Here is a 17,502-nt window from a genome sequence, read left to right on the forward strand (position 1 = left end):
TTATACCAGACTTCAAAATACGCTGCTGGGTCTCATTCCTTTATTTGAAGTAGCCTTATCAGGAAATAATCTCTTAGTTCAGAGAACAGAGATAGCAGATGTACAAACTGCTGCTGGATTTCACTTTCCAGCGCTTCTTTTCCCCAGTGTTTGTTGAACCTCATGCTTTGGGGTCGGTTGCTTCCTGCTGCCGTTTCCTTCGGACGGATTTTGCGTTTTCTCTGTCTCTGCAGCTCAGGTCGTCAAGAGAGCTTGTTTAAATTGCGTAGCCCTGTTAAATAACCCTCTACCAAGCATACACATGCACTGAGTTGTTTCATTGTAGAACACACAGGTTACTGCTGCTTTTTGCCAACACCTACACCTTCATTCTTTCTTACAGTTCAGAAGTTTTTTGTTCCACCGCTCTGATTCAGAGAAAAGCACCTGTGCCGTTTGGGTTCCATCACGAGCTCCTCTGCATTTTTCCCATCACAGACGCTGAATTACATGTGCTGGCAATGGACGCCGGGGTTCCCTGGGCTCCGCGGGGCCGCGTTGGGCGCACGGGGCTGCCCCGGCCCCACGGCGGGACCCGCGGCCCCCACCTCACCCCAGGAACGGCTTCCCTGTTCGAGGCTGGAAACGCCCCTGGAGGAAAAACAGCTGTAAAACCTGTGCACGCAAACATACCTCCGCTCGTTACAAAACACTGAATACCAAGGGCAAGAGAACCAATGCAGATAAAGTCTCATCTCTTTTAAAGATATCTAATGTCTATCAGCCTTCAGGCTGCAATTATTCCTCATGGGTTAATTCTTTGAAAATCCAAGACCAGCACGTGAGAAGAGCTCCAGAGCGGGTGAAGACAACCAGCTCCGTATTCAATATTCCTAGAAGGTCAAATAACTAAATATTACATTTAGAGTATTTGAGTTCTCTTTTAAGTGGATGTAATGAATGAGATCAGAAGTGCAAGCAGTTGCTCAAGGGCTGGATGTTACAAGTTCACCCTGCAAGTCAGTATCATATGCCCAGAATAAAGTGCTGGTCAGAATAAAGCGTTGGTCAGTGTGTGCTCAGAAAATGGTGTGTGTGGAACAGGGAAGGCAGCCATCCTTCCGCTATCTTAAAGGACATCCTATGTTTTCTCCATTATGCGGAGAGTAGAAAGGGAAGCTAAGTGAATAAACCAGAAAAACCTTTACAGAGTCAACACTGCGAATTGTGACTGTTCATATAAATGCTGGTTTAGTGCAGAACTCAGCCTGAATACGTCCTAATCTCGTAACAAAAATTAACACAAAATCAGAACAAAAAATGAGCGTGTTTTCCTAAGGCTGTGCCGTGCCCCGGGTTACAACACGTGCAATATCTGCAGCTGTATCTTCTTGCACTGATAACTCAAATAAACAAACACTACAGTGGGAAAACTCCTCCAAGACACATCTCTGGAAACGAAGTGCAAAGTATGTGTTTCCCGGAATGAACGGCAATGTTATTGTGCCTGTATTAGTGAAGACAGTAATTATTGTTGGCACGAGGCTTGTTGTAGTTTGTCCAGAGTTTTCTGGGTTGCCCTCGACAGGCTGTCAGCTGCAAGGCAGCGTGCAACGGAGCGGATATTGTAACAGCAACCTCAGCAGCACACTTTCTAAGAATAAAATTCCAGCAGCATTTCTTGTGGCTAACGGGTAAAGCCGTTCTCTGTGCCGGCAGCGGCCAGGGTGCCATGAGACCTGTGCACAGCCCTCGGCCGGGGAGGGCGCCGGCGCCACCGCGTCAGCCGACCCGCGGCCCCGGAGCCCCCAGGGCTGACGCTGCTGCCCCCGAGAGCACGGGGGGCACAGCTGCCCAGGACGAGTCGATGTCTCCTTCAGTTTGGGGAAATTCGTTGACTTTGACTGAGAACACTGCGTTTTCTCCATAGCGAACAATGCGCCAAGGCACGGGGGTTTTTACTGTGATGCAGTTTAAAGGAAAGCTTCTGTCTGCTCTGACATGAGGATATAGGCACAGGTTGTTTCTTCGAGGGATGTTGTGGGCTGGAATGGTTGAGTACAGGATCCAGGAGCCTCCCAGTGCTCGGGCTCTGGATTGTTCTGGATCTATAGAATTTCTTGTGCCTGGTCCGACAGCAAATGGAGCAGCAGAAGCAGAGGGTTCCCTGTGTGAATCAGTGCTGTTGGAATGCGAACACCAGGCACACGCAGAGATGGTAAGAGGCAACTTCAAATGGAAGGTATAGCAACGATACATCAAAAGGGTTTAGTAACTGAATGAATGGATGTCATTGTGTCTGGACCAGCCTTTGCTGCTTGCCGTGGGTGCTCCTCTGCAACCAGAGGCGGGAGCTGCGTCAGGCAGGAGGATGGAGGGAGCGATATTTGCACCGTTTAAATAAAGAAGCTGCGTTACACAGTTCTGTACACAGCATTACACTAGAACAGTTTTCTTCCTTCTGCAAAATTGATTATATGCCCATTTTTCACCTCCTACATTCACACTAAGCTCATTCCTTTTGCCTTTTCTTTTTCTTCAGATGTGCATTTTACAACACCAAAAAAGATGGAACAGTGGAGAAAAGTGAATAAATATCTCAGTGAAACCCAAGGGTTTAGCTCACAGGGGACAACAGCGATGGGAAACAGGGCTCAGATCTTCACGTTATGCAAGTTGACACATCAGGCTGGAGATGCTCCACTTTCCTCTTCCCTAAGTAGTTCAGGGAATTCTCTGCAGAAACCAATGCAGTTTGGTCAAGTAAAAATGGAAACCGTCTGTCTGAGTTATAAATGGCATTTGCTGCCAGGGGAATAAAAATCACGAGAAACAAAGCTCCTGCCATCAGGAGCCAGAAGAAAGGAGACAGTGGAATATAGAGCAGAGGACAGTGATGGGTCTATCATAAAACAAAAGCTGAGCTACAGAATGTTTCTAAAATAATAACCTATTTCTTATAGTTTCCTAAAATGGCACCATTTTTACTGATGGCACATGCCCGTTTCCCAGCCTTGACTCACTGTTCCCAGCTCCAGCCACAGAGTTTCTCTGCGGAGCGGGCGGCCGAGCGGTGCCTCCTGCTAGACCTGCTCCTAGCGCTTAGGAACGGCCTGGGCAAGCCGGCACTTGTGGGCAACACAGGCTGGGAGGGACGGGGACAGGGCAGTCACTCCGGTTGTGCTATCACAGAGTCATTGCCAGCAAGCTCTGGTAATTACATCACTCTTGTATTATGAAGTCAGCACAGCCTTCCCCTTACTAAATTTATCATCCTCCTTTTTTATACGCATTCCATAGAGAAAGAATATTTTGGGCTTGTGTTTGATGGTGTTTATTTGTAGGCAAGACACTAAGGAGACTTCTATTAATAATGATATTGTCTCTTGCCAATGAGCAGCAGACCTGCAGGGCAGCTCAGAAATGCTGCCATGCTTTGCACAGAATACTTGATGGAAGTACTTAATTTTAAATGTTAAGTGTATTACATGTAGCGAGTCGTAAATCTGAGAAAGAGAGAAGAGGATAAATATAGAAACCCTGCTGGATGTTTGGTTTTTGAAAGTGCTGACTTGAGCAGCGTGAAGATGGTTTTGGTTCAGGATCAAGGAGGCACCTGTGTCAGAAGCGCCGCAGCACTGCACACGAGTGGGGTTTTCCGTGGAAGAATCAAAGCAAGCCGAGTTTCCAAGGATGTGTGAGGTTAACCTGTTCTCAGCCAATTAGCCATACAGAGAACTGTGTGTGTGTGTGGAGGGGGTGGTGCAGCTGGGGCAGCCCAGGCAATCAGGGGGTGCAGCTGGGAGCCGGCGGGGTGAGGGGGCGGCTGCCCAGGGTGGGCTTGAGGAGAAGGGGCTGGGAGCTCAGTTCTGGTGCTGCAGCTCAGGTGAGGGCTCTGCTTCTCCTTCTTGAGGCCTGGAACTGCGGCATGCAGAGAGCTGGGTGTGCAAGGGCTGGGCGTGCAGAGAGCTGGGCATGCAGAGCTGGGTGTGCAAGGGCTGGGCGTGCAGAGCTGGGTGTGCAGAGAGCTGGGTGTGCAAGGGCTGGGCGTGCAGAGCTGGGTGTGCAAGGGCTGGGCGTGCAGAGCTGGGTGTGCAGAGCTGGGTGTGCAAGGGCTGGGCGTGCAGAGAGCTGGGCATGCAGGGCTGGGTGTGCAAGGGCTGGGTGTGCAAGGGCTGGGTGTGCAAGGGCTGGGCGTGCAGAGAGCTGGGCATGCAGAGCTGGGTGTGCAAGGGCTGGGCATGCAGAGCTGGGTGTGCAAGGGCTGGGTGTGCAGAGAGCTGGGTGTGCAAGGGCTGGGTGTGCAAGGGCTGGGTGTGCAAGGGCTGGGCGTGCAGAGAGCTGGGCATGCAGAGCTGGGTGTGCAAGGGCTGGGCATGCAGAGCTGGGTGTGCAAGGGCTGGGCGTGCAGAGAGCTGGGTGTGCAGGTGGGTGCTGCCTGAGCAGCAGGACCAGGTGTGTTGCCGTGGGGGGTCTGCAAGGGGTCACTTACAGGGAAATAGTTTTCTGGCATGTTTAAAGGATGTCCTTATTACACTGAGAGAAATGAGAATTGCCTTTCCTGGGATGAAAGAACAGTTCCTTGTGACTAGTCAAATAAGAAACCTTCCAGAGCTGGCACTGAAGAGATTTTAGAAAAGAAATGCATACAGAAAATACATGTCCCAATTTTGATTCATTTCATCAAAAGCTAGTTGGTTTTGTTTTGTTTTTTCTAAGGGGAATTAGGAGCTTATAGTCCGTTTGCTAACATACTGCTTAATTATGAGCTGAAGGCACTGAGCTGATTAAAGAATGTTGCAGTTACACACCAGATTTTCTCAGCGCTTGCAGTGTATCGCGTGCCTTCTGCATGGTGTAGAACAGGGGTGCACTGGGGGGTAGAACGGGGGTGCACTGGGGTGCAGCACAGGGGTGCACTGGGGAGTCTGGGGCTCACGCTGCTCGTCCCCCGCAGGCACATCGTCCCCCTGCGCCGGGCGCTGCTCTGCACATCAGCCCAGCCGAGCATCGTGAGCCAGAAATGCTCCACCTAATTGCAGGTAAGAGATGAGATTTTGTATTTTAGATGTCAGTGAGCCCCTGCAGAGTCGCCCTGCTGTCGGTGCCGTGCCGCGGGGCCGCCCGTCCCGCACCGCGCGGCTCGTGCCCAGCGCCTCGGGCAGCGCGTGCTGCTGCGGGCAGGGTCGCGCTCGCCCAAACGCGCCTTTCTGGTGTGAAAACCAGCTGTGCCCAGGGTGGCCCTGCTCGCTGGTCACTGCAGAGACGTGCGTGGGCTCCAAGGGTCACATCAGGTGGTGATTTGATTTTGGTTTGGTCCCCCTCCTCATTAGTCATTATTAATTATAATTTTGCTGTCTGTCATTATGGAATCTCCCAAGGGATAATGAATGTAAGGAAAATAATACAGTATTTTTTTATATGATTAAAATTGCAGAACTCACACTCTTGTTCCGGCATTAAGACCGTTAAGGCCTTGTCCGTCCTCCCTGGTGTGCGTCTCGGGAGGTGTGTTTTGAGCTGTGCTCTTTGGTGGCGTTGCTGGATGTGTTGTCACCTCCAGCTGTGCAGTTCTTTGGCACTCAGGCTCCGCCGCGGCTCTGCCTTCCCCTCGAAACACCATCCTAAGGGCCAAGCCATCAAACACAAGGGAAATGGGCAGCAGTGGTGGGAAAACAGACCCGATACACTAAACGCACCTTCATTCCTGGTTAAGCCATAATGCAGCAAATAAGACTTTTTTTTTTTAAAGTATATTTAATGAAAGGACTCTCAGTATTCTTTGCTGTGTGTTTCACAACCGAAGAGTTATAATGGTGGTACAGTCTATTCTATCGGAGAAGATGGCATTAAAATTTTGCTCAACTTATTGCTGGATCTTTACTTGGAAAGGAGTTTCTGGAGCCACTTCTGATACCTTGGGAGAAGGGAATTAGATGCTCCCGTGGGGCAGGCGGGGAGGCGGCTGTGACTCCCCTCACATAACTCTCTTTAAGGGATAAGACTCTCATCCTACAGGCTCTTGAGCGTGTCGGAACTTCAATACTTCCAAACAAACAAAACTAGTAATGAAAGAAAAATTGGAATGCTTGGGAGCATGTGGAAGGCAGAGACCTGGGGCACCTGCTGGGGCTCCAGGCTGGGCTGGACCCGCCCGGGCTGTCCTGGGGCCACAGACCTGAATTGTGACACTGGAGTCTAGTGCGTGGTAAACAGGGTTGTAACTGAGCCTAGAAAACAATGTTTCGGTGTAATGTCTCCAAGTGCAAGTATAAGAGGGTATTTTTCTAGAAGATGATGCAATGATGTCATGCCTAACATGGGGAAACATTTTGGGAAAAGATTTAGGAACTCATTCTGTCCCCTGTGGAAGTCTCGTCTGAAGTTGGAGCACACGCTGGATTTCCACTGGTGTCGCTACATTAACGAAGGGTGTAAAATCGTGGGCCCTGAGAGACGTGAGCCTCTCTTGCAGGAGCAGCGGTCAGTCCCAGGCTCTCCGGGAGGGTTCGATTTGAGTTTAGTGTGGGTTTGAGGACCCACTCGAGATGTGAGCCTCTCTTGCAGGAGCAGCGGTCAGTCCCAGGCTCTCCAGGAGGGTCTGATTTGTGTTTAGTGTGGGTTTGGGGACCCACTCGAGATGTGAGTCTCTCTTGCAGGAGCAGCGGTCAGTCCCAGGCTCTCCAGGAGGGTCTGATTTGTGTTTAGTGTGGGTTTGGGGACCCACTCGAGATGTGAGTCTCTCTTGCAGGAGCAGCGGTCAGTCCCAGGCTCTCCAGGACGGTTCAATTTGTGTTTAGTGTGGGTTTGGGGACCCACTCGAGATGTGAGCCTCTCTTGCAGGAGCAGCGGTCAGTCCCAGGCTCTCCAGGACGGTTCAATTTGTGTTTAGTGTGGGTTTGAGGACCCACTCAAGGTGCAGCTCTGCTGCGGTGTTTGTGTCCGTGTGGGATATCTGCTGCATTTCCACAGCTCCAAAATGTTCAGCGTAGATGGAAACTCTATCTCAAAAGCTGATTTGAATTCATACTGTGAGATGACCAAACACTTGCCTCCTACAGTTTTGCCCAGTCTGCAGTGAAAATGCTGCAAGATGGCACAGATATGGTTATCGGACATGAAAGTTGAGCAGGAAGTTCCCAAGAGGAAACGCAGCTGAGCAATCCCGCAAAGCTGCTTCTGTCCGAGGAAAAGACATAAAAATCAATGTCCAGTCATTCCATAGCAGCAAACCCCGTGCTGTCCACTCAAGGCTCCGGGCTGCGGGTCCCAGCGTGACGGAGGGAACGCGCGGCCAGGGCGGCGCCCGCCTGCCCTACGGAAACGCGTCTTGTTCGGGACATCTGGTTAATGCGGAGCTGTTAATTGTCTGACCATGAAATTACTTGGCTTCTATTTAGTCCCCACTGGGGACTAATTTTAAATTCAATTAGCACAGCATTTAAAGGGATATAGTTGAGGGATTCTAGAAAGCTGCAGAGATATGAAGCTGCATTTGATGAGATGCAGTCAGGAAAGGGAAGCTTTTAATCTCAATTTCAATGTTTTAAACCAGGAGAAACTCCAAGAGAAATTAAATTCCCTTTGAATACACATGCACAAAAGCAATTCCTTTATGCTAATGCACTGTAATTTCTAATTATTTTGTTATTTCAGACAAACTAGTAATCAGCCAGAGTTCAAACCAACCAATAAAACCTTCAGGAATTAAAAGGTCATGGGAGTGTATTTATAAGTTCACACATTGTTGAATTCTTTAGGCACTGGCTAAGGCTTCAAAGTGTCAAAATGCCACTTCCATCATTTTCACCCAATCAAAAGCAAGACAAACAAGAAATCCCATTAGGTGGCCTGATTTCCAGAACACTTTTGCAACTGCAAGAAGTTTGGGCAAGCGCTTAGGAATCGGTGAGGAGTCCGCCCGTGTTCCTTTTACTGCACACAAATCAGCCACTTTTAACCCGAACCTGCTGCTGGGTTTGTGGAGCCGGAGCAGCGGTTGGGCTCTGTGGGCCCGTCCCCAGCAGCAGCGCACGCCGCTCCGAGCCCTGCCCCGTCTGCCCTGCCTTTGCAGCAACAGCAGCAGCGGTAGATACTCGAGCTGCTATTAAAATAATATTTAAGATTTCTTTCTTTAAAAAAAAAAAATGGAGCTTCCTCCGACTGAAAAGCTGTCCTTGTTGGTAGAGGAGCAGGGGAACCAGCCCTTGTACAGATTTTGGATTGTGTGCCAGACTTCTAATAACGCCACTGGAGCAACGCGGGGAGGTGTATATTATGTGCTAAATGATAAATGCATAAAGAGAGGACATACTAAAGGTGAAACGCTTTCCTCAAAAGGAACTGGGGTGCACTTGCAGCCCAACCTCCTTCTGGCAGCCGTACGAAGAACTGCATTGGTCCTGAGCTCCAGCGCCGTGACAGAGACCTTGTGGCTCTGCCGTCGGCTTTTAGAGAGGATCTCCCGAGACTCCTGGAAGCTCTCGGGCCTCTGCTCTCGGCGGGGACGCGGCACTCAGGCTCTTTGGCGATGATGGTGCTTGGCTGGGGGCTGCTGCCGCCCTGTTGCACGGGAGGGCCGTTCTCATGGTGCGGAGCGCTCTGGAAACGTGCTCGGTGTGTTGCGGCACATGGAGCTGCGGACTGGGCAGCAGCGCCCAGAGCATCCTGCGCCGGGACCCTGCCCAGCCCAGCCTGTTGTGCCTCAGCCTTTTGCTTTAACGTCTCAGTCACATTGCATGCTGCAGTCAAGGCAGAATCGTGTTCCAGAGCTGCTGTTTTGGTGTTTGTGATACTGCGGTTTCCCCGAGGAAGGAAGAACGAGCCCTTCTCCTCGTGTATCCGCTCACCAGCGGGAAAATGGTGTTTCGTTGAATGAGTCTGTGTAAAGCACTGAAAATATTGACCTGCCTGACCCCAGAAAAGATACAAAGTAGCTAATCAGATATATGTTAGTACACAGACTCAGTTTGTTTGTGTGCCGCTCTTGTGTGATTGCAAATATTTACGTTTTAAGGCAAAGTTGGTACAGATGAAGGAGTTGCTCAGCAGCGCTGTGTCTGGGCGCGCGAGGAGCTCTCCCGCTGCCGTGCGCCCAGCACCCGCCTCGCCCGCGGCTCCCAGCGCAGCAGCAGCCGCAGGCGGGACCGCCAGGGGCTTGGGGGGGGGAAATATCCCCGTTGCGTTACCCGTGGGAAACGTGGCACTGGTGAGGAGGGACCGGCCGGCGGTGGGGAACGGGCTCTGTCCGCACCCTCGCTCCGGTTCGGAGCTGGATCAGGCTGTGGGCTGCAGGACCTGCGTTTTGCATCGTTGAGGGGGAAAAAATACCTGATGGTGTGCGGCTGCACCGGGAGGGGTGGCAGGGCTTGGCTCCGGGCTCGGGGGTCGGGACATTGCTGGGGCGCCGGAGGGAGCCGAGAGCGCGGGAAGGAGATCCTGGCCCAGGTCACGCCGGCCGCGCTGGGGACGGCGGGAGGATGCGCTGAGAGCCGCCGGGCGTTCGCTGCCGCAGAGCGAGCTGGAGCGGGGAAGATGGAGCCCAGTGGGATGGACGATGGGCACACGTGTCGTCAGCCTCAGCCCCCACCCCTCGGTGACCCGGAGGCTCTGGAGCCTGCACAGCCCTCCCTGGGTCCGGCTCCTATGGGCACCTGCTGTTTGCATGGCTTCATTCTCCCTCATTTCTCTCCATTCCACAATACTTGAATCATCCACTTTTTTCTAGTTTAAAGACAGTGTACATTTTATGGAATAGAACGCTTTCTAAATAACAGTATTTTATATTTTTGAAAAAACAAACCAAAATGAAATTAAAAAAACAAACAGTAAAATAATGACAATTAAATTTAAAACTTTATAAAGGATGCTAGGTTTATTTTCCTTCTCTTCTGGCACAAATCCATCCAGAAACAGTGCTTGCTAGCTCATCTTAATTTCGGATAATTACATTTTTGTGATTTCTAGTTTGCTAATCTATAGTCATTCTCTTGTGATTTTTAAAAAGCAGAAGAGAGAAGTAAGGAAAGCTGATTTGTGATCAGAGTTTTCCCTGCTATAATTAACTACATCTAAAAAACCATAATTGATGCTTATAGAGCTTCCCAATAGCCTCTCTTGAATAGGAACAGGCAGCATTGTATACTGTGCTTTCTGCTCTGAAAAGATTGATTTGCAAGCCACTATCAATCTGTTGCTAAGCAGTTAGTGACGGCACACAGCAAAGTCCTCAAGGACAATACAGAACAGCCAGAATGTTTTTCTCAGTATCAAACCTTTTTTTCCCCGTCTCCTGAAATATTGCATCAGTTGCTCCTTAATCGAAGTATAAAAAATGTTGCCAAGGCAATGCCACATCTATTGGCACAGGTCGCAGCAGACGGGCCCAAGCTGGGAACTACAAATTTTAGGACTTTGGCACAAGGCAACGGAGGTGTGATTTGGTTTTGTTGTCGTTAGCATCTTTGTTTTAAACTCAGCTTTGTCGTAGTGGTGTTTGTTGTGGTTTTTGCCTTTTCTTATCCAGATAAGGTTAGTGAGCGAGGATGGCAGAACGAAGCCAGCCTGCTTTAGCTGGACCGGCTGAGTTCGGCTTTCCTGCTGCGGGTGGCCGAGAGGCTGAAGTGGCTCTGGGAGGAGTCGGCTCCCGGGCAGCAGCACAGGGCGCAGCTGCAGCCCCGGCCGGGCTGCGGGGTGACGGGGTCCCTGGGGTGACGGGGTCCCTGGGGTGATGGGGTCCCTGGGGTGATGGGGTCCATGGGGCTGCAGAGTGACGGGGTCCCTGGGGTGACAGGGTCCATGGGGCTGCAGGGTGACAGGGTCCCAGGGTGTGATGGGGTCCATGGGGCAGTGGGGTGATGGGGTCCCAGGGGTGATGGGGTCCATGGGGCTGCAGGGTGACAGGGTCCCCAGGGATGACAGGGTCCATGGGGCTGTGGGGAGATGGGGTCCCAGGGGTGATGGGGTCCATGGGGCTGCAGGGTGACAGGGTCCCAGGGGTGATGGGGTCCATGGGGCTGTGGGGTGACGGGGTCCCAGGGGTGATGTGCCAGGGGTGATGGGGTGCGGGTTGGTGGGGTCCCCTGCTGGACAGGAGCCGCTGCAGGGGGCAGGAGCAGAGGGGACGCCCAGGCTGGGCTCAGCTGAGCCGCGTGTGTGTACAGAGCAGCAAGAGGAGTTCTAAACTCAGCCTGGAAACGCAGCAGTGGTTCCGCAGCCGCTGCTCCTGCGCGGGCCGCGGGGCAGAGGCAGCGCGGGGCTGCGGCAGAGACGCGGCTCTCGCATGCAAAACAAACAAAAGAGGCAGCTCTTAGTCTGTGTGCATTTTATTTATGTACAGATGCAAATTGAGAACCAATCCTTAAAAAGATATTCTTAAACAATTAGGTGAGAAAAGGAACCAAATGTTGAACTATGCTTGCCTGTTCTACTTTGTAACGAGATTTTAATAAAAAGGCAGAGAAGAATGCCAGCTGAGCTGGCACATCTGACATTTTGATAACCTCGTCAATAATACTGTTATTTTATTGGCTTTAAGCAGCTGCAGAACTTTTCGTTATTGTTTAGCTGTCTGTTCATTCTATTCCTGTCTTGTTGATAACAGTAGAAAGATGATGAGTAACAGTGGCAAATCAATAGAAAGGCATGTTTCATCTTATATGACCACGAACCCAGCTCTTCAAATTACACCTTAAAACTCCAGGCTCTTTATTTGATCACAAACAGATACGCATGGAAAAAACAAAATCAAAAAATCTTAGTTTTCAGTTGTTGGCTTTGGGTTCCATGAATGTGTTTGTTTCTTTGGGTTCCATGAATGTGTTTGTTCCCAGGTTTCCTCTCTTCTAAACAAAATTGAATTATATTAAAAGCCAAGCACAATGCTTTTTTTAAGTGACGGACAAGCTTTTAAGCTTCATTACAAGCACCCGATGCACAGGTGAAGCTACATCAGTGTCCAGCCTTGGCGCCCTTTCCAGCGGGAACCCCCGAGCTCCGTGTCCCAGGTTTCAGTGCTTTGTTTGCAGAGATATTGAGGCGGGTGCTCAGAAGGGCCCCAAGCGCCGGCTCAGCCCCGGGGACAAGGAGCCGCTGAGGGTCCCGTTGCTGATAAACCCACAGCTCCTCACAGGCGTCTGGTGTCCTCGAGTGTAAAATGACGTTTAAAAATCTAGAAGCAAAGTCAGGAATGAACAAGAAAAATAACACCAAGCCTGGCTCGCTCCTGAATGAAAGCGCAGGACCCCTGATAGCTGGAGGCTGCAGCTGGCAACAGCAGATGAGGTGAAATAGCTCTTCTGCAACCAGCTTCCTACTGCTCCAGGGACTGAGCCTCCCAGTGTACCACCCAAAATCAACTGGTTTCTGGGAAAAGAAGATAATCCAGCCGTATCTCCACAAGAACACAGTTCAGCTGCTGGGAACTCTGGTGTCTTGTGGGTTTTGTTTGTTGTTGGTTGTCTTGGGTTTTTTTTCCTACTGTTGGTATGTAATTAGAAACTGAAGATGTTGACATGCTTGACTTCAAAACCACATTTGAATAAGATTAAAAGGGACTGAAAAGACTAAAAAACATCCACCTTGTATGGAACAAGACCTGAATGTACTCAGTGGGAGAAAGAAATCAACTTCTCCAACCTACAGTAGGAACTGCAGGTTCCTACCCATAGGAACTGAACAACTTGGAAAGTGCCTTGTAGCTTCTAACCTATGAACCTTGAGCTCCGTTGTTCTAATTTTACCAATTTACTGTATTTTCCTCCTCCTGTAATACGGGGATGATAAATTTTTCCTATTTTTGTTTCACTTAATTCATTCTGAATCTTTTTCTGGTGTTATTTAACATTTGCTGCTCAGACTGCAGCAGCTATGTTTGTAGGTGAAAAAACTCATGTCGTGCTGCCAGAAGAAGAAACATAAGCCAGACTGCTTGTGTTAATATTTGCATTTGAATGTACAAAACCGAGTTTTCTCCAGTACTAGATGCTCCTCTAGTAGTAAAACTGGCTGAGAAAAACATTTAGAGGGGGAGGATGCAAAAAATACTAATGGAAAATACCTTGTCTTGAATGGTATTTTCAAAATATAGAGTACTTGGAAAAGTCAACTATCTGCTTAGCAGCTAGAAGAAGTTAAGCTATGGTCTTATTCCCTACAACAATTCCCTACTTGCCTTTAAGTGCCATGTTCACCTTTTAAGAAGCAGTAACCTGACTGCCATGGCTTGGGGGATGCTGGGCCACTCTGGGTTGGTTAGTCTGGGCTTTTTGTTGCTACCCCTGCAAAGGAGTGATGAGCTTTGATGCTTTTGCAGCTGTCCTGGGTTTGAATGTGGCAGAAGGTGGCCCTTAGTGAAAAGATTTTCTGTTTTTCCCTTTCTGGGATTTAAAACTCCACCCCTCTCTTTGAAGGAGATTTGAGGGAGAAGGTCTGAGTGGACGTTGTGTGGTGAAACCCACGCAGCTGGAAGCAGCCGGGCAGGGCTCGGCGCATCCCAAAGAGGATGAGCAGTCAGTGCCTCAATGTGCCGTTCCCGGCGCTCCGCTGCTCTGCGCTTGCCCCGCTCTCCCTTGGAATCCACCAGGTCTCAGCTCCTCTTGGAAAGGCCATGTGTAGCGTTTTTGTGCAGGGACAGAAGGATCCTGGCAGTCTGAGATGTGACTTTGTAGGCAACTGCAGCTGGCTGCAGCGTTCGATATTGCTGCTTGTTTTGCTCGACAAAATAATAATGCTCCTGAGTAGTGATGCATTTTGCATGTTAAACTCCCTTAAAGAAATGGGTGCTGTTAAAGTATCTGTAAAAATAAGGGGTAGAGAGCTAGAGATTGTGATTGAAGTATTTTCAAGCTGTTTACAGGGAAACTTCTTCCTTCTCGCCTTTCCCCCTACTCCCATCCACGCAGAGGAAGGCGCCACCAGCCCATCACCTGGGGCCAGCACTCCCCACTGCGTGGCAGGGGAGCCTGGGGACAGCGTCACGCTTGGGGGTTTTGGCCACTTGCTCTTCCCTGGCCCTTTGGAAAGCCGGGGGCTGTGCGTGTAAACACAGGCTGACAGCGGAGATGGTGCCAGTAGATGGCACTCCAGAACACATCAGCCTGATGTCTGGGGTCTGGAGGCCCTGCTGCTGCTCCCTGGCAGGTCTCTGCTTGCTCCGCGAGGAGCTCCGGAGGGGTAAAAGCTGCGCTGTGCGCTAATTGTAGATCGTAGGATGGTTTGGGCTGGAAGGGACCTTAGAGACCATCTAGTTCCAACCCCGTGCCACGCGCAGGGACACCTTCCGTAGAGCGGCTTGCCCAGAGCCCCGTCCAGCCTGGGCACGCCAGGGGTGGGCACCTGCAGCCGCTCCGGCAGCGTGTGCCAGGGCCTCAGCACCCCCATGGGGAAGAGCTTCTTCCCGTACGTTGGTGTTCCCTCACCACCTCCACGGCAGCTCTCCACCAGCTCCTTAGTGGCACCTCCGCTGGCTCCACAGCAAGTGATCTGCCACAAACAACAGCCTAGAGACACACATGGCAGCCCTTAGAAATAAGGCAAGGTGTTCCCTAGCTACCTCCAAAGCCCTCTTAAACTGCCCTGAATGTTTATCATTGGGACTGGTAACATAATTGTCTCACAATTTGGTGAAATCCACATTCTTTTTCTTTTAAAAAAAGTAACTCATTTGACAAATATTTCTTTTGTTGGTAATTTTGTGCCCTGTCACAATTACCAGATGAAGAGACTTGCAGGGTGAAACTGTGCTCTGAGTTGCATTGATTTAGTGATTAGTGTCATGTTCGTCTTGAGTTTCGTAATTCATACTCATTAACCTGAAAATATTCTTGCAATTTCCTTCTCCTGGACAACTTTTAAAGTACAAAAGCAGCTTCTATTCATTTCAAGGAATCTGAGAGCAATTGTCTCTTGCAAGGCACTAAACAAGAAGGGGCAGGCTGAGCATCACTAAATGCTATTTAAATGATTACATGTATCTTTTGCTCAAATCCTTAATTAAAACAGTATTTATCTGTTTCACTTTAGTGTTTGAGGAACTGGACTAAATCACTACATAAAAAAAAGCCCACCACACACAAAACCCCTTCAAGTGTCCCTGCGCTGCCTCACTGTTGTAGCTGGTGAACAGACAGCGTGGTCCCCGTTCTGAGGTCGCTGCTTCAGTTACAGCCGGCTCGGTTCCCTGGCTGTGAGGACGATGAGCTCTGGGTCGCAGTGCTTTGCACAGCCTGTTGTGCCCTGCACCGCCTGTGTGCACAGGTTTGCAGCCTGGTGTGCTAATGCAGACTCATTTTAGGATGGAGATGGGTAGATCAGATGGAACCGATAGCAGCTGAGCAGCATTTGGTGGAGATCCGGGGGCGGTTACCGTAGGTCCACGCCCGAACTTTGCTGTCTGTGCCATGCGGCCCCATGCTCCGAGTCACTGCACCGACGTCCAGGCTCTCCTCGTCACCGGGAACCTCCCTGTGCGGGAAGCCAGACACGTTCTGATGAGCAGATAGCAAGTACTGTTTCATTTCCTTGTCTAGTTTTGATGGTTTTCAATCCCAAAGCTCTTCTTATTACACACACGCCTTACCTATTTGTGTTCCTGACACCACACACATCCCCTGGCCACCCTCTGGAGCAGGTTTGTGGTTGCACCATCTCCACCGCAGCAGTGAAGGCTCTTTGCTGGGGAACAGCAGACTGTGCCCCTGGGGAGCTGCAAATGGGGCTCACCCCAGGTGCTGGTGGGAATGGTGAGAAGGGTCGGGTGTGTTGTTATTGGATGTTATTAATCATGATGCAGACTTGTGGCTGGGCTGGCGGGCTCGGGGAAGGGCCTGGAGCAAGAGGAGCTGCTGGTCCTCACTCGGAGGGGCTGCTGAGCAAAGAGCCTCTGCCATAGGTACCGCATCATGGGGCAGCCTCCGGTGCTCGCTACCTGGAACCAGCCACATCTTCATTGCAGGAAAATGCAAAGACCTCCAGCCTGTGAATTCAGTTTATTTTAAGGTGTGTTATGCAGCAATTTGACTCACCGGAATCTCTCATTTAGTAGATGAGCGCTGGGAAGTCGAGCAGTTCCTTTGGTTTTCGCGTTGAGCATCTGTGAACTTTTTTCCTACTGGAACGGTTTCTTACAAATGAAATACTGACTCTGTGCATCCCTTTCAATATAATCACGCTCTCTATTCAGGAGAGCAGATCTGATGAAACATCCCATTTCAGTGAGGGCAATTTAGGCTAGACATCAGGAAAACCTAGCTAATGATTAAAATAGTGATACACTGCGGTAGGGTGCCAGGAGAGCTTAAGGAAACTCCATCACGGGAAGTCTTTAAGAGTAAGTTTGGCAGCCATTATCAGGAATGATTTAGCTATAATTGATCTTGACTTGGAGCAAGAGAATGGACTGGCTGATTTCTTTTTGTTTTGCATGATTTCCAAGAATTTCTAAAAGAAAAATGAAAAAGTGAATTTGGATGGTTTAGTATTACCAAACGTTCCTTCCCCTTTTTCTAAAGGATTTTTTTACTAAATTTCAACAGAACATGCAAATAGTTGAGCATACGTTGTAATTTCTGTCACGTGTCAAGGTCTGAGCCTCTGGAGGATGTAGTTCCACCTCCCCAAATATTTTAAACTGTTTCCTTCTCCTCCCGTTGCTCAATAGGTTTGCATTGCAAACAGCCACTGGAGCCGTCGTTCTCCAGCGACGCCAAGACCCAGGCCCTGCAGGAGCAGCTGCAGCCACCCCGCAGACCAGGCCCAGCCCAGCTCTCTATTGCCACCAGTAAGAGTGAGAACAAAAAGTGTATTAAGCAAATATTATTCAACTGAACTTAGAGGAAGAGCTGAGCATTCAGAAAATGACTCATTGTGCAGGCAAAGAGCATGCGCTGCCTTGAAATGTTGTCTTGAGGGCTGCTTTAATAAATACTTGAGTGAACTGACTAACAGCAAAACTGATGCAGAATGATGATGGTATCTCTGACCTTTAAAACCTTTGTGAAATTTATAATTTGCTCATTTTCTAATTTAAAACAGCAATAGTATTAGTCATTCTCTACATTTGTATCTCTAAACTCAACAGATATGTATGTATGCGACTTCCTATGTTCAGAATCAGTTTTAGCCTTGCGTATCAAAATGCATTAAGACTCATCCGAAGTGTATGGATTGCTTCCTGTTTCTTTTACTGCAGTGATGGACGGAAGAGAGACAGCAATTTGAAAATAACTGCCCATCACACCTCAAATTCACACGCACAGACATGCCGGCTATTCAGAATAATCAAATAACCCCAAATCGGAACAAATACTGTGTGACTTCCCTTGGATGTGTTTATCGTTCCTTTCAGACATTTCATTTGGGCTCCTTCAAGTCTAAATATTCCCGTTCAGAAGCAAAATAGGTCTCCTCTGGTAGCAGGGACGAATCTCGCAGCCTTCATCTCAAGCTCTGTTGGTGGCCCATGGCTACCGCACGCCGGCTGTTGCGGGATCAGGACACGGGCTTGTCCAACACACCGGGCAGCTC

Source organism: Streptopelia decaocto (assembly GCF_964273445.1).
Source record: "Streptopelia decaocto genome assembly, chromosome: 12".
NCBI lineage: Eukaryota > Metazoa > Chordata > Aves > Columbiformes > Columbidae > Streptopelia > Streptopelia decaocto.